Source organism: Pelobates fuscus, chromosome 10 (assembly GCF_036172605.1).
Source record: "Pelobates fuscus isolate aPelFus1 chromosome 10, aPelFus1.pri, whole genome shotgun sequence".
Lineage (NCBI taxonomy): Eukaryota > Metazoa > Chordata > Amphibia > Anura > Pelobatidae > Pelobates > Pelobates fuscus.
The window spans coordinates 150,325,894-150,349,447 of NC_086326.1; the positions used below are offsets into that span (position 1 = coordinate 150,325,894).

General features: G+C 43.4%; 1 protein-coding gene across 1 annotated transcript in view; it reads left to right on the forward strand.

The window, feature by feature from the left end:
• Positions 1-20,402: 20,402 nt before the first annotated feature.
• LOC134575274 (gastrula zinc finger protein XlCGF17.1-like) overlaps positions 20,403-23,554 on the forward strand; it is a 52,411-nt gene continuing 49,259 nt past the window's right edge. Inside the window, exon 1 of the mRNA XM_063434538.1 lies at positions 20,403-20,447. The gene's annotated coding sequence lies outside the window, so the exon portion shown is untranslated. The remainder of the gene's footprint in view (positions 20,448-23,554) is intronic.

Genomic DNA, 23,554 nt, shown 5'->3' on the forward strand with positions numbered 1-23,554 from the left:
CTTAGATCATATATGTATATTGTATATATACACACATACACTGTCTAGGTGTATTTTACTATTACTATATATATAATGATATATATATTAATATCAAATTACACGTAGACTGATACTGATTAAATATATATATATATATATATATACAATTATCTCCAAGGACAGAGGCAAAACTCCATTAACCGCATGTTAGTAAAAATACATAAAATTACATACGGTTACATGTAACACATAAAACATACACATCCTACATATCCCCAGATAGCTTAGATCTGAGCGCACATTATTACCGAATGGCGCTCAGATCACATACATACAGTTCAATTCGTTACACGAATAGGCTCCATGGCATGGCTATCTGGGGTGATGCTGTTCATACGGTTAAACTACCGAATGAACAGTCAGTCGGTTCCACTACCGAATGCAGAGGTAAGGAGGCTGGCGGCTCAGCGGTGTTTGCACAAATAAGTGTCCGTTTTCAGTTCCATAGTTTTGGCGCTGAACACCGCTGGCCGTTTGTGAGGTAAAATGGCCGCTGCCACATGTTCGGCAAACAAACAAAGGCCACCCAGCATTCATCAATTAAGCTGCGGTTAACGCAGCTTCTGGGCGGTCAATTGACGGCACACTCCAGTTCTCAGGTGGTCCATCCATCGGTAGTTTGTTCGGTAGATTGAATCTACCGAATACCCCGGCAGAAAGGCACGAATAAGTCTTTCAGCATGGAAAATAAAAGGTTTTAACTGCCGGGCCATAGTCTAAAGGGAGCAGGTGAGCAACCAGGCTTCTCCAGTGCACAGTGGCGAGGTTGGTTCCGCCACAGTGTCGGTCCGTATAAGACTGAACAGCTCCGCTTTCCTGGCAATAACAATTTATACTTAATTGCAAAACCATACTACATAATGTGGCATAAATATTTATATGCTCAATTACATATCCATATTGTGTAAAATAGCAAAGATGGTCATGTACTCAGTCCAAATCAAATAACATGAATAATATACATTCAGTTCTGAATTCATGCTTTTTAAAAAAATAATTAATATATTAGTTTAACCCCTTCAGGACGGAGTCAATAGTGCACGTTCTGATCAAAACAAAACGTAAACAAAAACTGGAATTTGCGCTATATGTCTGTTCACCCGTAGTTCCCCTCTTTCAAATTATATGCACCCACACTTATTATATATCATTTTGTTCAGGAGAAACAGGGCTTTAATCTATCATTAACTATTCATATATGGAACATCATTTATTATGAATAAAAGTAAAAAAAATGTGAGAAAATAAGATTTTTTTTTAAATTTGCATTTCCGTCTGACATTTTAACTGTGAATGTTATTATACTGTTAGGTTTTACTGCAAAAAAAATGCACATATTTGTAATCAGCGATGTCTCACGAGTACAACAGTACCCCCCATTAACAGGTTTTATGTTGTTTTGGAAAGTTACAGGGTCAAATATAGAACATTACATTTTCAAATAGAAATTTGCCAGATTGGTAATGTTACCTTTGAGACGGTGTGGTAGCCCAGGAATGAGAATTACCCCCATAATGGCATACCATTTGAAAAAGTAGACAAGCCAAGGTATTGAAAGTGGGGTATGTTTAGTCTTTTTTAGTAGCCACTTAGTCACAAACTGATGATCATGTGACGGGACACGTGATGCACGCGCAACGTATGACGTATACGGAAGCGGTAGAATATTGAACGAACCCAGATTTTTACTCCGACAAGCGATTACACCTGTGAAGAAGGAACTCTGGACGAATAGAAACAGAAGATTAGAAAACACCCACTATTCCACCAATGACTTGAAGGGATTAGCCCTATATAAGATTATTTGAATGTTAGCTGTTTTATTTCTGCACTTGTTAATTGATTGTTTGCTGAAAGAGGTCCCTGAGGAAGTCCTTTTGCATAAGGACGAAATGCGTAGGACCAGCAACTCTTTCTTATATTGTTTTTATGAATTTTTATTTGCATACCTCCTGATTTTATAAGTGAATAAATCGCCTTTGAAGTATTCCTTTGGCTGAAGTTTGTGGATCTTCTTGCTGACCTGGATACCCTTTTGGCTATCACTTGAGGAGGGACGATTACAACCCCCGATTTACATCGAGGGGAGGCACCCATAATATGCTTTATCTTTTTGGAATATGTGAGTGCATATTAATCATCAGGTGTTTCAAAGTGTCTATGTTTTGTCCTCTTTCATAGGTACACTAGCAGGATCCCAAAATATCTTATCAATCACACAGTCTTGTTAAAAGGTTATCAGCTGGGAAATAACCTTGGGAAGCAGTGTACCAAATAAGTTTTTTGTGTTTTATCACTTTTTCTCACGGGTGTCCGTGTGTTTTTGTTGTGTTATTAATTAGTCTGTGTCTGATTCCCGCAATGTTTCTGGAAATCACATGGTCGCAAGTTGTATTTTCGGATCATGTGACCATATTTTTCTACTCATACCTCCATATATGGAACTTGTTATTATAGTATTATGTTTTCAAGTCATGTAGTTCAGATATTGCTCTTTGTTCCCTAAACCTTGCATAATGTGACCTGAGGTTGCGATCATGTGATTGTGATGCAATTTAGCTAGGAAATATTTTAATCACTTCCCGTATATAAGCACTGGATGCCAGGACCATTGTTATCACTTGAAAAAAAGTCATGTGTTTGGCAAAATATATTTTTTTATTTTCTTACTGTGTTTTTCTTCTATAAACCTCTGGATTGTATCTACTTCTTGTCCATTGGATTCAAGAATTGATCTGGTCTCCTCCGTGGATAATACTATCCATGCTTGTGTCTCAGAGAGGTAAATTGTAAGCAGTATTATATTTTGTTATTATTACAGTTTTTTTACAGTGAGCACCATTTACAATTCTTCGTACGTGTTGCATAAACTACTATCACCCCTAACGATATCTGCCTTTTACTGGAGCTAGGATGATACTGCTCATAGCTAAAATATTAACCACAGATATCTCCTGCTCTTTGTTAATCATCACCTACTGGTAGGTCTGGAAATAGTTGGTCATGGACATCATTTTCATAATTTTGGCTGTGTCCACCACCACATTGGATTTGAAATGAAACAACTGAGATGCAATCGAAGTGCAGACTTTCAGCTTTCCTTCAAGAGGTTGAATATTAATAATAATAAATATTGTATACAACATTTAGGAATTGCAACCATTTTCATACACAGTCCCCTTATTTCTGGGGTTTTAATGTAATTAGACACATTAACACAATCATAAATAAAATGTAAATTTTTAATACTTTGTCAAAAATCCTTGAAGTTTGGAACAAGTGGACATCACCAAACGCTGGGTTCCCTCCTTTGTGATGCTTTGCCTGCAGCTGACGTCAGTTGTTGTTTGTTTGTGGGTCTTTCTGCTCTAAGTTTCATCTTCAGTAAGTGAAATGCATGCTCGATTGGGTTGAGATCAGGTGTGTGACTCGTCGTTGCAGAATATTCCACTTCTTAGCCTTAAAGGAGCACTAGAGTGCCAGGAAAACGAACACTACCCTCAGGGCCTTCCTCCCGCTGGGCTGAAGGGGCTAAAACCCCTTCAGCCACTTACCTTTCTCCAGCACCGGGCTTCCTCTGTGCTGGGGAACTCTCCACCCCCTGCCAATGTATTCAAACCGCCCATAGGAAAGCATTACGCAATGCTTTCTTATGGACATCCAGCGTCTTCTCACTGTGATTTTCCTAAAGAGGACTAAAGTATCCTAGGTGGGGATAATACCACCAGCACCCTACCCATCGAGCAGTAAGTCTGCTCAAACAAATGTGAGTACATTTCCTACACTGTAAATTATCCTAAAATTGTATTTCTACAGTGTGCACTATATTTGCCATTTTTTATCTTCTCGGTTTCAATCTTTTACCTTCTGCGAAGAATCTACCTACCACATACATCCTAGAAGTGGGGATCATTCTACTTCATGTTATACACACCAGAGCTGGATATAGCTCTGGTAAATGTGAGTAAAACAGATTCTATATAGACTTTAAATATATCCTATATTATACTGTACCATTGGAGTTCTCCCATTTATGTTTTACAAGTACTCCTGGAATCGCAAGCACTCCACCTTCAAAAATCTCTGATTTTATCCAGTCTGGTCGTTCCTTTCAAGACCCTGTATCACTTTCTACATATCATTGGTAGTTGGACTATACTTGTTTTATTGTGTATATATCACTTCTGTTATTTTCTAAATTTTGGTATATTCCATTTAACTAAGGCGCAACCTTCCAGCTTCCAGTGGGTAGATCTCTCCTAGTCCAGAGAGCGAAGCAGGCTGCTCTTACAAGAGCAATCATTGTGATACAAGGAAGTATAGTAATTATAGCAATCCCCAGAGTGAATATAGCTTTCCAATCCCCCCAAACATGAGCCAAGATTTCATGAAGGGGTAAACTGTTCTGTTTAATGGCAGCGACAACTGGCCTTTTGTGTCATTCCCCATGACTTGAGAGTAGACTACAGTAAAAACAAACATACACACAATTGCATTGGTTCTCAGGTCCAGGACACTCCCATTCAAAACAAGACAGACAATATCTCTCCTATGCCTGGGAGATAATTGAGTCAGGAACTGAACTAACTCAATTATCTTCAGGCACAAAAAACAACTTTTAACAACACCTGAAAGTATCCCCAAAACCCATGGAAACCCCACAAAAGTTACATCCCCTGATAGCCCCGAACTGGGTAACCAACTTCTCCAAAAATCACCCAGATAGGAGTAGGACCGACTGTCCTCCCTCCTGTCACTCCCAGCTGGGGTTGGGGATCCCATAAGGTCCCCCTGTAATTGAGAAGAGGGACCAGCTGTCTCCTCTTTCGGTATCTCTGGCTGCCTGTAAGGTAAGCTGCCACTGGGGAGAGAGACTGGATGTCTCTTCTTCCTGGAACGCTGCCTGGTGCTGGGTAGTGGGACCGACTGTCTCCACCCCCAGTGTTGATGGCTGCTGCTGGGACAAGGGGCCTACAATCTCCTCTCCCTGTAACGCTGGCTGCTGTTGGGGAGAGAGATTGGTGGATTCTTCTCCCTTTAAATCCTGCTGCTGCTGGGGAGTTGGACCAACTGTCTCGACTCCTGGTAATGCTGCCTGTTTTTAGGTGGTGGGACCGACCATCCCCACTACCAGTGATGCTAGCTGCTGAGGAGAGGGACCAAAAATCTCCTCTCTCTTAGTTACCCAGCTGACATCATCCTCTGCGTTGCATCTAGCAGGCAGCTCCAGTACCCATTCCAACCTGATCAGACAGGTGATGTCTGCTCCCAGTCCTGCAGTATTAGGAATCTCCAGCCCATCTATACGGTATTCCTGGATATCGCAATACCATGACTCCTCTGGGCTCCCAAAATCACTGACCTCCTCCAGTGCCTCCCACAGCAGACCAGGGCCATCATAGTCATAACCCTCTGGACCATCACTCCCATCCATCCAGGGGCACCTCTGCACCGAGTACCATCGTAGTGCCGGTACGCCTCATCCAGCCATAGTTCTGCCCCGACCAGGTAGTGGAGTTTCACGACACATCTCCCAACACTATTTTAATTTAAATCCACCCAGCCTCCCTGGGAGAGCTGGAGTGGATTACTTACCTGCAGACCAGTGTGGCTGCAGGTCGGGCAGGCAGGGGGCGGACAGGCAGAGTTGGCGGCGAGGGAGCTTTAATCTTGCTGTTCAGCTCCCTCGCGCACTGCTTAGTGATGCTGGCAGCCGGTCTGACGTCATATTCCGGCTCACGGCTTCATTAAGCGGCGCAGAGGGAGCTGAGCAGGAAGAGCTCAGGTGAGTATTCTTCCTCGCAGCCCGCCGCCCACTGCCAGCCTCGGGGGGGGCTCAAAAGTGGCCAGCGGGCCAGCTCTTGAGCCCCCCAGGACACGAGGCAAGCAAGGGATCTTGCCGCCCCCTGAAAAATGCCGCCCAAGGCAGATGCCTTGTTTGCCTCGTGTAAGATACGTCTCTGAGTATAGTGATTGTGATGGAGCTCCCTGTACCCCTGGCTGGGTACCTCCGCCTAGGATCGCTTCCTAGCTGGAACAGGGGACAAACCGCAGCACTTCTGCCCACAGTCGCCGTGGCTTGACTGGGGCCCTGAAACCGCTCCTTCCTGGAGCCGAATGGGGAATTCGCTCTAGTCACCCCCAGGCACTGGACGACACTCAGTCCTGGGAGCTCTAGTCCTTAAAAGGACTTTCCCCATTGAATCCGCTGCAAGCTGGAAAAGCAGACACAGGGGTAAATCTTCCTTCCCTCCAATAACAGGACGACACACAGTTTTGGAGTGCAAGCTGGAATAAATTTTAATGGTGCCACACTTGGCCTTATATGACAATCCCCATGCAAGGGGTATGCCCACATGGACCTGATGGTGGACTGATTTACAACATCACAGACTAATAACAATAAGGTACAAGGCACGACACTCCCACACAAAGCACACAATCCCTTCCCTCTGCCTGGGAGATAATTGGATCAGTAACTGTACTAATTCTAATCCAATTATCTCCAAGCACAGAAAAAAATATATACTTTTTTATAAAGTCCCAAAAGTACCCCAAAACACATGATATCCCTTACAAATGTTACATTCCCTGATAGCCCTGATCTGGGTGACCAACATATCCAAAAATTTTGACCGACCGCAGGCATGGTCCCATAGCTAAAAATAGTTCCATAGACCGCAGCTAGTGCCGCTGGAGGACCGACCGGGAACCGCAAAGTCTTCAGGCTTAAAATAGTTCCATAGAATCACAGCTAAGTGCCGCTGGGGAATTGACTGGGAACCGCAAAGTTTTCATGTTGAAAATAGTTCCAGGGCAATCGCGGCTAAGTCCCCCTAAAGTCTATTCGCTGTTTGGGTCCATGCGAACAAGATTGCCGCCACCTCGTGGTTGTCCATAGGAATTGCAGCCACCCAGACATAAACCTAGACCACTGCGTTGGAAATTGCAACAATGTGTCAATTAGGCTTAACAGGTGGTCTCCGGTTCGTGCGACTGCTCAGTTACTGAACCATATAATTCCAATAGACAAACGGAAACTTTTATATCACAGTTTACAGTGTCCATAGTCTGTGGGCAGGAGGCTGGCAAGCAGGCCCCTCCAAGAACTTGTGGCAAACTCACTTGAAAAGGGGAGTTTGTCACAGTGATTATAGCAATCCCCAGAGTGAAAATAGCTCTCCAATCCCCCCAAACATGAGCCAAGACTTCATGAAGGGGTAAACTGTTCTGTTTAATGGCAGCCACAACTGGCCTTTTATGACAGTCCCCATGCAAGGGGCACTCCCCCCTGGACCTGAGAGTAGACTACAGTAAAAACATACACACAATTGCATTGGCTCTCAGGTTCAGGACACTCCCATACAAAACAAGACAATCCCTCCCCTATGCCTGGGAGATGATTGAGTCAGGAACTAAACTAACTCAATTATCTCCAGGCACAAAAAACACTTAACAACCCCCCCGAAAGTACCCCCAAAACCCATGGAAACCCCACAAAAGTTACATCCCCTGATAGCCCCGAACTGGGTAACCAACTTATCCAAAAATCACACAGATCGGTTCAGGGGTTCGGGCTTTCCACGGAAGTCATAATTTTGACCAAACGTGCACATAGTCCTATGCCCAAAACAGTTCCAGAGAATCAGGGCTAACGGTTGGGCTTTCTGTCTGGAGTACAAAAGTACATAACTTTTAAAGTGCATTGGGCAAGGTATATTACAGGGCCCATAGTCCTGAGGCAAGAGGCTGGCCAGCAGGCCCCTAAAAGAACCTGTGACGAGGTTCAGTTCTTCACACAACACTACTACATTTGAAGACAACTACCATTACTGTATCCTGGAGTAGGAATTATAATGCCCAAAGCAGAGAGTCTAGAGCTTGTACGAAAGCTGCCATTGCCATTTGTCTCTCTTTATTTATTTATTTTTTATATTTTTGCTGTGCGTAAGATAGGTACATAGAAGCCTGAGGTACCTCAACGGCAGTCCTCTGGCATCATAACAAGCTTTACAATTGGGGTAGTACAAGAATGTCAAACTCGTGTTGAGCATCTGCTTCAGAGTCCCATTGAACCGCTCGCAAAGACCGTTAGTCTGGGGGTGATATGGGGAGCTCATCAGGGGTTTTATGACGCAGTCCTTCCATAGCTGGTGGGTCACTTCGGCAGTGAACTGGGTATCCTGATCAGATGGATTTCCCTGGGAAATCCTATTCGAGAGAATATCAGGTCCACGGCTACCCGGCTAAAAGGTTCTTCGATTATGGGCATAGGGAACATTTTAGCTTTAGCGTGGTCTCCCCTCTTACCCACCCGTTGGCACACTTCGCAAGTTTGGCAATATCGGCGGACATCATTGTATACTCCAGGCCAAAAAAAGTTCTTGGTTACCCGGTACGATGTCCACCAAATTCCCAAATGCCTAGCTAAAGATACATCGTGACCGACCAGCATCAACTCCAGCCGGTATTTCTGGGGGACTACCAGCTGGCGTTTTTGTCTGGGCCATGGGGCGTTCACCTGGGAGTCGGTGACCCAGTACAACCTGCTACCCTCCCACACAAACTGTTTCCCCCTGACACGGCTTTCTCTCTATATTTCTGCAATGTGGGGTCTCCTGCTACTTCCTTCCCAAAATCCTGAGGGGTATCCAAGGGTAGGGGCTCTATCGTCAAGGTCGGGGAAGTGGTTCTTACCTGGGTCTGGCCATTAACCATTACTAATTGGCGGTGATGCTGCAGGTTGTCTGTACTGGCCGCCTGCACAGGGTCGGCCTGAGGGAGGAACCCCAGGGGTACTTCTCAAGTTAACTCCCGGGCTTCCCAGGTGATAGGGACAGTTTAGTCAATGCAGTGGACGGCCACGCGTGGTTTGGGGACCCCTTGCCGGGCTCCAATTGGGTTTGGGTGGCTCCAGGGGCAATCCCTGAGATAGTGTCCCACTTGCTTGCATCTGTAACAGCTGGGCCCCGTCGTCTGTGGTGGTCGATATATCTCTGGAGTGGGTTGAGGAGTGGGTTGATTGCTCCCACCTGTGGTTGGTGCTTGGGACTCGTTTCGGGGAGGTTGAGGTCTAGGTTGAGTCCGTTCCGGCTTGTGAGCATCAGTGTAGTCATCTGCAAGTCTAGCTGCCTCTGGTAGGGTGAGGGAATTACGGTCTCTCACCCATTCTTTAACATCTGGTTGGAATAGGTTGAAGAACTGTTTGAGTAAAATCAGTTGAAGCAACTCCTCTAGGGTGGTAGCCTGACAGCCATGAATCCAGTGGGTGGCTGTTCGGTGCAGCCAGGAAGCCCACTCTGTGTAGGAGTCAGTATCCTTTTTTGGGGGTTTCTAAACTTTCACCAGTACGCTTCGGGAGTTAATGTGTACTTTGCCAAGAGGGCTTCCTTCAACCTCTCATAGCTGTTTATATCCTGGTCGGGAATGGCTCTGAAGGCTTCTGCCGCCTTGCCGGACAATTTTCCAGCTAAAATAGGGACCCATTCCCCCTCCGTTACCTTATGGAGGGCACATTGTCTCTCAAAATGTGCTAGATAACTGTCAATTTCGCCTGTAGTCTCATCAAAGACTTTAAATACGTGGTATTTTCCGCGGTTTGGGGTTAAAATTGGATATATTGTTCAGGATAACTTCTGTAGGATGTTGTGCCTCCACCAGGCGTACTTGTAATTCACGTTGTTTTAGTGCATTGTCGTTTACACCGTCGATGATTTGCATTATGATTTCGGGAGAGGGATTTGATCCGAACAGTGCTAACCGTTCCCTTATTTCCCTGTCCACTTTGCTTTCGTCCGTACGAACAGCCGGGGTCACCGTGACCAAGTTTTCCCTGTCCAGCTCCATTAGTTCGCTGATAATGAGATGCTTAGCTTTATTGCTGGCAATGCCCCCACGAACCTCCAGTAATTCCTTTAAGGTGTTGTGCATGAGTTGTGTGTAGCAACCTTTCATGCACAGTCCTCCAGTGTCAGCCTTAAATTAGAAATCTAGGGAAAAGGGACCATCCCGCCGCTGCCACCAAATGTGGCAGTCTGCCAAGGTATCACCGCCACGGTGTCAGGGTCTTACCTGAGTTGGGAGTCTGTAGCGCAGATATGTTGCTCACCCTTGCAGATAGCCACAGGCTAAGGTGGTCAGGTAAGAATTTACCTGGCCTGAGGGTCTGTGCACGGGTCTGTGCAGAATTAAGTTTCAAGTCGCAGCACTGGCAAGGACTCAAACAGCAGGATCGTCAAGGAAAAGCCGAGGTCAAAGGATGCCAGAGGACAGGAACAATGAGGAGTAGCCGAAGTCAAGGGATGCCAGAGGTCAGAGTAAACAATGTCACAAGCTGGGGTCAAAATGAAGCAGAGTAACAATAGACAGGAACACTGGTATGGAACACACACAGCAGGATCAAAGACTTGACCCAGTTCAGAGGGCGAGGCTGAGTATATATACCCTGCTGATAACTGATCAGGGTCAGGTGAAGCACAGCTATTGTCAAGGATCGGCCCCCACTGCTGCAGACAAGCCAGGAAGAACAGAGCTGGAATAGCGTGAAAATAAACAAAGCTGCTGTGGCTCAGAGGTAGGAAGCAGGACCAGGACTGTGAAGTTCCTCAGTTCAAATCCCCTGTTGGGCACTCCTGGGACGACCACGTCTGGCTGTCTGTATGTTGTGGTGAGAACCGTGACACACAGATACCCTTTTCCCATGGAAACAGCAACTAATTCCCACACATGAGCCAAGGCTTAATGCTGGGTAAAGGCTGATTTTAATGGAAATACAGGCATCAAATTTATTCAGTCCATAAACTCCTCCTCTGTGCCTGAGAGATAATTGAGTCAGTAAATATTCTAAACTGAATTATCTCCAGGTACAGAAAAAAGTAAAATATTGCAACACCCCGAAATACAGGGAAACCCCACAAAAGTCACACCCCTGGATAGATCCTTTCGGTCGTTTTGGAACGCCATTGCAGGGAAGTTCTGAACGGTCTGCCACGAGGAGTAAGCCCAAAATAGTTCCATGGAAATGGTGGCAAGAGCCGGTCTCCGTTCGTGGGGTTTTGTTAGAAAACCACATAAGATAGAGGAAGACTGGTTCTTGTAGAATGCTCCCCATGTTGGTAGTCTGTAAATCCTGAACGCCGTTCGTATATGTGAACTGGAACTGGAACGGGCCGTAGGTCCATGGTGACCAGTGTTCACGGGAGTACCTTGCCATAATTAGTTCCAGGCACTCGACGACCAAGTCCCGCTGCCAGCGTTCGGGAGACAAGATTCTAGTAATGATTTCCTTTGCGGTTTTTGCACATAACGTTCTATGTTCTAATTAGTTTCTGGGGTGGTCTTGGCTCGGGAACTGAACGAAATTAATGAAGACAGAACAAAATAAACGAAAGGAGTTGAAAGTGATGGGGATATTCCTTCACACTGTGTGTTACTGAGTATTACTGTGTTACTGTGTGTTACTGACTGTTACTGTATGTTACTCTGTGTTACTGAGTGTTAATGTGTATTACTCAGTGTTACTGTGTGTTACTGAGTGTTGCTCAGTGTTAATGAGTGTTACCGAGTGTTACTGTTTTACCGAGTGTTACTGTGTCTTACTGAGTGTTACTGTATCACTGTGTTACTTAGTGTTACTGTGTGTTACTGAGTGCTATTGGGTGTTACTGTGTGTTACTCAGTGTTACTGTGTGTTACTGAGTGTTACTGTGTCACTATGTGTTACTAAGTGTTACTGTGTCTCTGTGTTACTCAGTGTTACTGTGTGTTACTGAGTGTTACTGTGTCACTGTGTGTTACTGAGTGTTACTGTGTCTCTGTGTTACTCAGTGTTACTGTGTGTTACTGAGTGTAACTGTGTCACTGTGTGTTACTGAGTGTTACTGTGTCTCTGTGTTATATTGCTATCTTAGTGCTAATGGCCGCCTATTGCCCATACTACTAATAAGGATTAATAGGAGATTTGCCCTCATCCATCATGGCGCCGGGTGTTTCACTCCAGGCTCATTATAATAAACAATATCTCTCTATTTCCTATTATCTCCTCCTTATCACATTATTAACACTCTCCATATTGTTATCTTAGCGCTAATGGCCGCCTATTGCCCATACTACTAATAAGGATTAATAGGAGCTTTGCCCACATCCATCATGGCGCTGGGTGTGTCACTCCAGGCTCATTATAATAAACAATATCTCTCTATTTCCTATTATCTCCTCCTTATCACATTATTAACACTCTCCATATTGCTATCTTAGCGCTAATGGCTGCCTATTGCCCATACTACTAATAAGGATTAATAGGAGCTTTGCCCACATCCATCATGGCGCTGGGTGTGTCACTCCAGGCTCATTATAATAAACAATATCTCTCTATTTCCTATTATCTCCTCCTCATCACATTATTAACACTCTCCATATAGCTATCTTAGCGCTGATGGCCGCCTATTGCCCATACTACTAATAAGGATTAATAGGAGCTTTACCCACATCCATCATGGCGCCGGGTGTGTCACTCCAGGCTCATTATAATAAACAATATCTCTCTATTTCCTATTATCTCCTCCTTATCACATTATTAACACTCTCCATATTGTTATCTTAGCGCTAATGGCCGCCTATTGCCCATACTACTAATAAGGATTAATAGGAGCTTTGCCCTCATCCATCATGGCGCCGGGTGTGTCACTCCAGGCTCATTATAATAAACAATATCTCTCTATTTCCTATTATCTCCTCCTTATCACATTATTAACACTCTCCATATTGCTATCTTAGCGCTAATGGCTGCCTATTGCCCATACTACTAATAAGGATTAATAGGAGCTTTGCCCACATCCATCATGGCGCCGGGTGTGTCACTCCAGGCTCATTATAATAAACAATATATCTCTATTTCCTATTATCTCCTCCTTATCACATTATTAACACTCTCCATATTGCTATCTTAGAGCTAATGGCCGCCAATTGCCCATACTACTAATAAGGATTAATAGGAGCTTTGCCCACATCCATCATGGCGCCGGGTGTGTCACTCCAGGCTCATTATAATAAACAATATCTCTCTATTTCCTATTATCTCCTCCTTATCACATTATTAACACTCTCCATATTGCTATCTTAGCGCTAATGGCCGCCTATTGCCCATACTACTAATAAGGATTAATAGGAGCTTTGCCCACATCCATCATGGCGCTGGGTGTGTCACTCCAGGCTCATTATAATAAACAATATCTCTCTATTTCCTATTATCTCCTCCTTATCACATTATTAACACTCTCCATATTGCTATCTTAGCGTTAATGGCCGCCTATTGCCCATACTACTAATAATGATTAATAGGAGCTTTGCCCACATCCATCATGGTGCCGGGTGTGTTACTCCAAGCTCATTATAATAAACAATATCTCTCTATTTCCTTTTATCTCCTCCTTATCACATTATTAACACTCTCCATATTGCTATCTTAGCGCTAATGGCCGCCTATTGCCCATACTACTAATAAGGATTAATAGGAGCTTTGCACACATCCATCATGGCGCCAGGTGTGTCACTCCAGGCTCATTATAATAAACAATATCTCTCTATTTCCTATTATCTCCTCCTTATCAGATTATTAACACTCTCCATATTGCTATCTTAGCGCTAATGGCCGCCTATTACCCATACTACTAATAAAGATTAATAGGAGCTTTGCCCTCATCTATCATGGCGCTGGGTGTGTCACTCCAGGGTCATTATAATAAACAATATCTCTCTATTTCCTATTATCTCCTCCTTATCACATTATTAATACTCTCCATATTGCTATCTTAGAGCTAATGGCTGCCTATTGCCCATACTACTAATAAGGATTAATAGGAGCTTTGCCCACATCCATCATGGCGCCGGGTGTGTCACTCCAGGCTCATTATAATAAACAATATCTCTCTATTTCCTATTATCTCCTCCTTATCACATTATTAACACTCTCCATATTGCTATCTTAGCGCTAATGGCCGCCTATTGCCCATACTACTAATAAGGATTAATAGGAGCTTTGCCCACATCCATCATGGCGCTGGGTGTGTCACTCCAGGCTCATTATAATAAACAATATCTCTCTATTTCCTATTATCTCCTCCTTATCACATTATTAACACTCTCCATATTGCTATCTTAGCGCTAATGGGCGCCTATTGCCCATACTACTAATAAGGATTAATAGGAGCTTTGCCCACATCCATCATGGCGCCGGGTGTGTCACTCCAGGCTCATTATAATAAACAATATCTCTCTATTTCCTATTATCTCCTCCTTATCACATTATTAACACTCTCCATATTGCTATCTTAGCGCTAATGGCCGCCTATTGCCCATACTACTAATAAGGATTAATAGGAGCTTTGCCCACATCCATCATGGCGCCGGGTGTGTCACTCCAGGCTCATTATAATAAACAATATCTCTCTATTTCCTATTATCTCCTCCTTATCACATTATTAACACTCTCCATATTGCTATCTTAGCGCTAATGGCCGCCTATTGCCCATACTACTAATAAAGATTAATAGGAGCTTTGCCCTCATCTATCATGGCGCTGGGTGTGTCACTCCAGGGTCATTATAATAAACAATATCTCTCTATTTCCTATTATCTCCTCCTTATCACATTATTAATACTCTCCATATTGCTATCTTAGCGCTAATGGCCGCCTATTGCCCATACTACTAATAAAGATTAATAGGAGCTTTGCCCACATCCATCATGGCGCCGGGTGTGTAACTCCAGGCTCATTATAATAAACAATATCTCTCTATTTCCTATTATCTCCTCCTTATCACATTATTAATACTCTCCATATTGCTATCTTAGCGCTAATGGCTGCCTATTGCCCATACTACTAATAAGGATTAATAGGAGCTTTGCCCACATCCATCATGGCGCCGGGTGTGTCACTCCAGGCTCATTATAATAAACAATATCTCTCTATTTCCTATTATCTCCTCCTTATCACATTATTAACACTCTCCATATTGCTATTTTAGCGCTAATGGCCGCCTATTGCCCATACTACTAATAAGGATTAATAGGAGCTTTGCCCACATCCATCATGGCGCTGGGTGTGTCACTCCAGGCTCATTATAATAAACAATATCTCTCTATTTCCTATTATCTCCTCCTTATCACATTATTAACACTCTCCATATTGCTATCTTAGCGCTAATGGCCGCCTATTGCCCATACTACTAATAAGGATTAATAGGAGCTTTGCCCACATCCATCATGGCGCCGGGTGTGTCATTCCAGGCTCATTATAATAAACAATATCTCTCTATTTCCTATTATCTCCTCCTTATCACATTATTAACACTCTCCATATTGCTATCTTAGCGCTAATGGCCGCCTATTGCCCATACTACTAATAAGGATTAATAGGAGCTTTGCCCACATCCATCATGGCGCCGGGTGTGTCACTCCAGGCTCATTATAATAAACAATATCTCTCTATTTCCTATTATCTCATCCTTATCACATTATTAACACTCTCCATATTGCTATCTTAGCGCTAATGGCCGCCTATTGCCCATACTACTAATAAGGATTAATTGGAGCTTTGCCCACATCCATCATGGTGCTGGGTGTGTCACTCCAGGCTCATAATAATAAACAATATCTCTCTATTTCCTATTATCTCCTCCTTATCACATTATTAACACTCTCCATATTGCTATCTTAGCGCTAATGGCCGCCTATTGCCCATACTACTAATAAGGATTAATAGGAGCTTTGCCCACATCCATCATGGCGCCGGGTGTGTCACTCCAGGCTCATTATAATAAACAATATCTCTCTATTTCCTATTATCTCCTCCTTATCACATTATTAACACTCTCCATATTGCTATCTTAGCGCTAATGGCTGCCTATTGCCCATACTACTAATAAGGATTAATAGGAGCTTTGCCCACATCCATCATGGCGCTGAGTGTGTCACTCCAGGCTCATTATAATAAACAATATCTCTCTATTTCCTATTATCTCCTCCTTATCACATTATTAACACTCTCCATATTGCTATCTTAGCGCTAATGGCCACCTATTGCCCATACTACTAATAAGGATTAATAGGAGCTTTGCCTACATCCATCATGGCGCCGGGTGTGTCACTCCAGGCTCATTATAATAAACAATATCTCTCTATTTCCTATTATATCCTCCTTATCACATTATTAACACTCTCCATATTGCTATCTGAGAGCTAATGGCCGCCTATTGCCCATACTACTAATAAGGATTAATAGGAGCTGTGCCCACATCCATCATGGCGCTGGGTGTGTCACTCCAGGCTCATTATAATAAACAATATCTCTCTATTTCCTATTATATCCTCCTTATCACATTATTAACACTCTCCATATTGCTATCTGAGAGCTAATGGCCGCCTATTGCCCATACTACTAATAAGGATTAATAGGAGCTGTGCCCACATCCATCATGGCGCTGGGTGTGTCACTCCAGGCTCATTATAATAAACAATATCTCTCTATTTCCTATTATCTCATCCTTATCACTTTATTAACACTCTCCATATTGCTATCTTAGAGCTAATGGCCGCCTATTGCCCATACTACTAATAAGGATTAATAGGAGCTTTGCCCACATCCATCATGGCGATGGGTGTGTCACTCCAGGCTCATTATAATAAACAATATCTCTCTATTTCCTATTATCTCCTCCTTATCACATTATTAACACTCTCCACATTGCTATCTTAGCGCTAATGGACGCCTATTGCCCATACTACTAATAAGGATTAATAGGAGCTTTGCCCACATCCATCATGGCGCTGGGTGTGTCACTCCAGGCTCATTATAATAAACAATATCTCTCTATTTCCTATTATCTCCTCCTTATCACATTATTAACACTCTCCATATTGCTATCTTAGCGCTAATGGCTGCCTATTGCCCATACTACTAATAAGGATTAATAGGAGCTTTGCCCACATCCATCATGGCGCCGGGTGTGTCACTCCAGGCTCAGTATAATAAACAATATCTCTCTATTTCCTATTATCTTCTCCTTATCACATTATTAACACTCTCCATATTGCTATCTTAGCGCTAATGGCCGCCTATTGCCCATACTACTAATAAGGATTAATAGGAACTTTGCCCACATCCATCATGGCGCCGGGTGTGTCACTCCAGGCTCATTATAATAAACAATATCTCTCTATTTCCTATTATCTCCTCCTTATCACATTATTAACACTCTCCATATTGCTATCTTAGCGCTAATGGCTGCCTATTGCCCATACTACTAATAAGGATTAATAGGAGCTTTACCCACATCCATCATGGCGCTGGGTGTGTCACTCCAGGCTCATTATAATAAACAATATCTCTCTATTTCCTATTATCTCCTCCTTATCACATTATTAACACTCTCCATATTGCTATCTTAGCGCTAATGGCCGCCTATTGCCCATACTACTAATAAGGATTAATAGGAGCTTTGCCCACATCCATCATGGCGCCGGGTGTGTCACTCCAGGCTTATTATAATAAACAATATCTCTCTATTTCCTATTATCTCCTCCTTATCACATTATTAACACTCTCCATATTGCTATCTTAGCTCTAATGGCCGCCTATTGCCCATACTACTAATAAGGATTAATAGGAGCTTTGCCCACATCCATCATGGCGCCGGGTGTGTCACTCAAGACTCATTATAATAAACAATATCTCTCTATTTCCTATTATCTCCTCCTTATCACATTATTAACACTCTCCATATTGCTATCTTAGTGCTAATGGCTGCCTATTGCCCATACTACAAATAAGGATTAATAGGAGCTTTGCCCATATCCATCATGGCGCCGGGTGTGTCACTCCAGACTCATTATAATAAACAATATCTCTCTATTTCCTATTATCTCCTCCTTATCACATTATTAACACTCTCTATATTGCTATCTTAGCGCTAATGGCCGCCTATTGCCCATACTACTAATAAGGATTAATAGGAGCTTTGCCAACATCCATCATGGCGCTGGGTGTGTCACTCCAGGCTCATTATAATAAACAATATCTCTCTATTTCCTATTATCTCCTCCATATCACATTATTAACACTCTCCATATTGCTATCTTAGTGCTAATGGCCGCCTATTGCCCATACTACTAATAAGGATTAATAGGAGCTTTGCCAACATCCATCATGGCGCCGGGTGTGTCACTCCAGGCTCATTATAATAAACAATATCTCTCTATTTCCTATTATCTCCTCCTTATCACTTTATTAACACTCTCCATATTGCTATCTTAGCGCTAATGGCCGCCTATTGCCCATACTACTAATAAGGATTAATAGGAGCTTTGCCCTCATCCATCATGGCGCTGGGTGTGTCACTCCAGGCTCATTATAATAAACAATATCTCTCTATTTCCTATTATCTCCTCCTTATCACATTATTAACACTCTCCATATTGCTATCTTAGAGCTAATGGCCGCCTATTGCCCATACTACTAATAAGGATTAATAGGAGCTTTGCCCACATCCATCATGGCGCCGGGTGTGTCACTCCAGGCTCATTATAATAAACAATATCTCTCTATTTCCTATTATCTCCTCCTTATCACATTATTAACACTCTCCATATTGCTATCTTAGCGCTAATGGCTGCCTATTGCCCATACTACTAATAAGGATTAATAGGAGCTTTGCCCACATCCATCATGGCGCTGGGTGTGTCACTCCAGGCTCATTATAATAAACAATATCTCTCTATTTCCTATTATCTCCTCCTCATCACATTATTAACACTCACCATATTGCTATCTTAGCGCTAATGGCCGCCTATTGCCCATACTACTAATAAGGATTAATAGGAGCTTTGCCCACATCCATCATGGCGCCGGGTGTGTCACTCCAGGCTCATTATAATAAACAATATCTCTCTATTTCCTATTATCTCCTCCTTATCACATTATTAACACTCTCCATATTGCTATCTTAGCGCTAATGGCCGCCGATTGCCCATACTACTAATAAGGATTAATAGGAGCTTTGCCCACATCCATCATGGTGCCGGGTGTGTCACTCCAGGCTCATTATAATAAACAATATCTCTCTATTTCCTATTATCTCCTCCTTATCACATTATTAACACTCACCATATTGCTATCTTAGCGCTAATGGCCGCCTATTGCCCATACTACTAATAAGGATTAATAGGAGCTTTGCCCACATCCATCATGGCGCTGGGTGTGTCACTCCAGGCTCATTATAATAAACAATATCTCTCTATTTCCTATTATCTCCTCCTTATCACATTATTAACACTCTCCATATTGCTATCTTAGCTCTAATGGACGCCTATTGCCCATACTACTAATAAGGATTAATAGGAGCTTTGCCCACATCCATCATGGCGCTGGGTGTGTCACTCCAGGCTCATTATAATAAACAATATCTCTCTATTTCCTATTATCTCCTCCTTATCACATTATTAACACTCTCCATATTGCTATCTTAGCGCTAATGGCAGCCGATTGCCCATACTACTAATAAGGATTAATAGGAGCTTTGCCCACATCCATCATGGCGCTGGGTGTACAACTCCAGGCTCATTATAATAAACAATATCTCTCTATTTCCTATTATCTCCTCCTTATCACATTATTAACACTCTCCATATTGCTATCTTAGCGCTAATGGCCGCCGATTGCCCATACTACTAATAAGGATTAATAGGAGCTTTGCCCACATCCATCATGGTGCCGGGTGTGTCACTCCAGGCTCATTATAATAAACAATATCTCTCTATTTCCTATTATCTCCTCCTTATCACATTATTAACACTCACCATATTGCTATCTTAGCGCTAATGGCCGCCTATTGCCCATACTACTAATAAGGATTAATAGGAGCTTTGCCCACATCCATCATGGCGCTGGGTGTGTCACTCCAGGCTCATTATAATAAACAATATCTCTCTATTTCCTATTATCTCCTCCTTATCACATTATTAACACTCTCCATATTGCTATCTTAGCTCTAATGGACGCCTATTGCCCATACTACTAATAAGGATTAATAGGAGCTTTGCCCACATCCATCATGGCGCTGGGTGTGTCACTCCAGGCTCATTATAATAAACAATATCTCTCTATTTCCTATTATCTCCTCCTTATCACATTATTAACACTCTCCATATTGCTATCTTAGCGCTAATGGCCGCCTATTGCCCATACTACTAATAAGGATTAATAGGAGCTTTGCCCACATCCATCATGGCGGCGGTGAGATCACTGACGTCATTTCCGGTGTGTCAGAGCTCCTCCCCAGGCGGTTTCATTGCCCTCACTGACGTCATATGTGTGCGCCGTGCAGATCGTGCTGAGCCGCTGGGAGCGGAGGGTGAGGCTCGGGGTTTCGGGGATCATTGTGTTTATTGGGGTTATTACTGGTTACAGGTCAGTGACCCCGCCCCCGGGAGCATCATGTGACCCGGTAATGCTGCCAATCATTAATCAGTGAGCAGCAGGGAGGATACAGTATCAGTAATGGAATGCTGTCACTAATCAGCTGATTAAATCAATAACCAAATCAATACATCATATATATAACATGGAGAGAGAGAGAGTAACATGGAGAGAGAGAGAGAGAGAGAGAGAGTAACATGGAGAGAGAGAGAGAGAGTAACATGGAGAGAGAGAGAGAGAGTAACATGGAGAGAGAGAGAGAGAGTAACATGGAGAGAGAGAGAGAGTGTAACATGGAGAGAGAGAGAGAGTGTAACATGGAGAGAGAGAGTAACATGGGGGGAGAGAGAGAGAGAGAGTAACATGGAGAGAGAGAGAGTAACATGGAGAGAGAGAGAGTAACATGGAGAGAGAGAGAGTAACATGGAGAGAGAGAGAGTAACATGGAGAGAGAGAGAGTAACATGGAGAGAGAGAGAGTAACATGGAGAGAGAGAGAGAGAGAAACATGGAGAGAGAGAGAGAGTAACATGGAGAGAGAGAGAGTAACATGGAGAGAGAGAGAGTAACATGGAGAGAGAGAGAGTAACATGGAGAGAGAGAGAGAGAGAAACATGGAGAGAGAGAGAGAGAGTGTAACATGGAGAGAGAGAGTAACATGGAGAGAGTAACATGGAGAGAGAGAGAGAGAGTAACATGGAGAGAGAGAGAGAGAGAAACATGGAGAGAGAGAGAGAGAGAAACATGGAGAGAGAGAGAGAGAGAGAGAGAGAGAGAAACATGGAGAGAGAGAGAGAGTAACATGGAGAGAGAGAGAGTAACATGGAGAGAGAGAGAGTGAGTGTAACATGGAGAGAGAGAGAGAGTAACATGGAGAGAGAGAGAGAGAGAGAGAAACATGGAGAGAGAGAGAAACATGGAGAGAGAGAGAGAGAAACATGGAGAGAGAGAGAGAGTAACATGGAGAGAGAGAGAGAGAGAAACATGGAGAGAGAGAGAGAGAGAGAGAGAGAGAAACATGGAGAGAGAGAGAGAGTAACATGGAGAGAGAGAGAGTAACATGGAGAGAGAGAGAGTGAGTGTAACATGGAGAGAGAGAGAGAGTAACATGGAGAGAGAGAGAGAGAGAGAGAAACATGGAGAGAGAGAGAAACATGGAGAGAGAGAGAGAGAAACATGGAGAGAGAGAGAGAGTAACATGGAGAGAGAGAGAGAGAGAAACATGGAGAGAGAGAGAGAGTAACATGGAGAGAGAGAGAGTAACATGGAGAGAGAGAGATCATTAATCAGTGAGCAGCAGGGAGGATACAGTATCAGTAATGGAATGCTGTCACTGATCAGCTAATCAAATCAATACATGGTATATATAACATGGAGAGAGAGAGAGTAACATGGAGAGAGAGAGAGTAACATGGAGAGAGAGAGAGAGAGTGAGTAACATGGGGAGAGAGAGAGTAACATGGGGAGAGAGAGAGAGAGAGAGTGTAACATGGAGAGAGAGAGAGAGTAACATGGAGAGAGAGAGAGATCATTAATCAGTGAGCAGCAGGGAGGATACAGTATCAGTAATGGAATGCTGTCACTAATCAGCTGATTAAACCAATAACCAAATCAATACATCATATATATAACATGGAGAGAGAGAGAGAGAGAGAGTAACATGGAGAGAGAGAGAGAGTAACATGGAGAGAGAGTAACATGGAGAGAGAGTAACATGGAGAGAGAGAGAGAGTAACATGGAGAGAGAGAGAGAGTAACATGGAGAGAGAGAGAGAGTAACATGGAGAGAGAGAGAGAGTAACATGGAGAGAGAGAGAGAGTAACATGGAGAGAGAGAGTAACATGGAGAGAGAGTAACATGGAGAGAGAGAGAGAGAAACATGGAGAGTGAGAGAGAGAGAAACATGGAGAGAGAGAGAGAGAGAACATGGAGAGAGAGAGAGAGAGAGTAACATGGAGAGAGAGAGTAACATGGAGAGAGAGAGAGAGAGAGTGACATGGAGAGAGAGAGAGTGACATGGAGAGAGAGAGAGAGAGTAACATGGAGAGAGAGAGTAACATGGAGAGAGAGAGTAACATGGAGAGAGAGAGAGTAACATGGAGAGAGAGAGAGTAACATGGAGAGAGTAACATGGAGAGAGAGAGAGAGAGTAACATGGAGAGAGAGAGAGTAACATGGAGAGAGAGAGAGTAACATGGAGAGAGAGAGTAACATGGAGAGAGAGAGTAACATGGAGAGAGAGAGAGAGTAACATGGAGAGAGAGAGAGAGTAACATGGAGAGAGAGAGAGTAACATGGAGAGAGAGAGTAACATGGAGAGAGAGAGTGTAACATGGAGAGAGAGAGAGAGAGTAACATGGGGAGAGAGAGAGAGAGTAACATGGGGAGAGAGAGAGACAGAGTAACATGGAGAGAGAGAGTAACTTGGGGAGAGAGAGAGTAACATGGAGAGAGAGAGAGTGTAACATGGAGAGAGAGATCATTAATCAGTGAGCAGCAGGGAGGATACAGTATCAGTAATGGAATGCTGTCACTAATCAGCTGATTAAACCAATAACCAAATCAATACATCATATATATAACATGGAGAGAGAGAGAGAGAGTAACATGGAGAGAGAGAGAGAGTAACATGGAGAGAGTAACATGGGGAGAGAGAGAGTAACATGGGGAGAGAGAGAGTAACATGGGGAGAGAGAGAGTAACATGGGGAGAGAGAGTAACATGGGGAGAGAGAGAGAGTAACATGGGGAGAGAGAGAGAGTAACATGGAGAGAGAGAGTAACATGGAGAGAGAGAGAGAGAGAGTAACATGGAGAGAGTAACATGGGGAGAGAGAGAGTAACATGGGGGGAGAGAGAGAGTAACATGGGGAGAAAGAGAGAGTAACATGGGGAGAAAGAGAGAGTAACATGGAGAGAGAGAGAGAGTAACATGGAGAGAGAGAGAGAGTAACATGGAGAGAGAGAGAGAGTAACATGGAGAGAGAGAGAGTAACATGGGGAGAGAGAGAGAGTAACATGTGGAGAGAGAGAGAGTAATGTG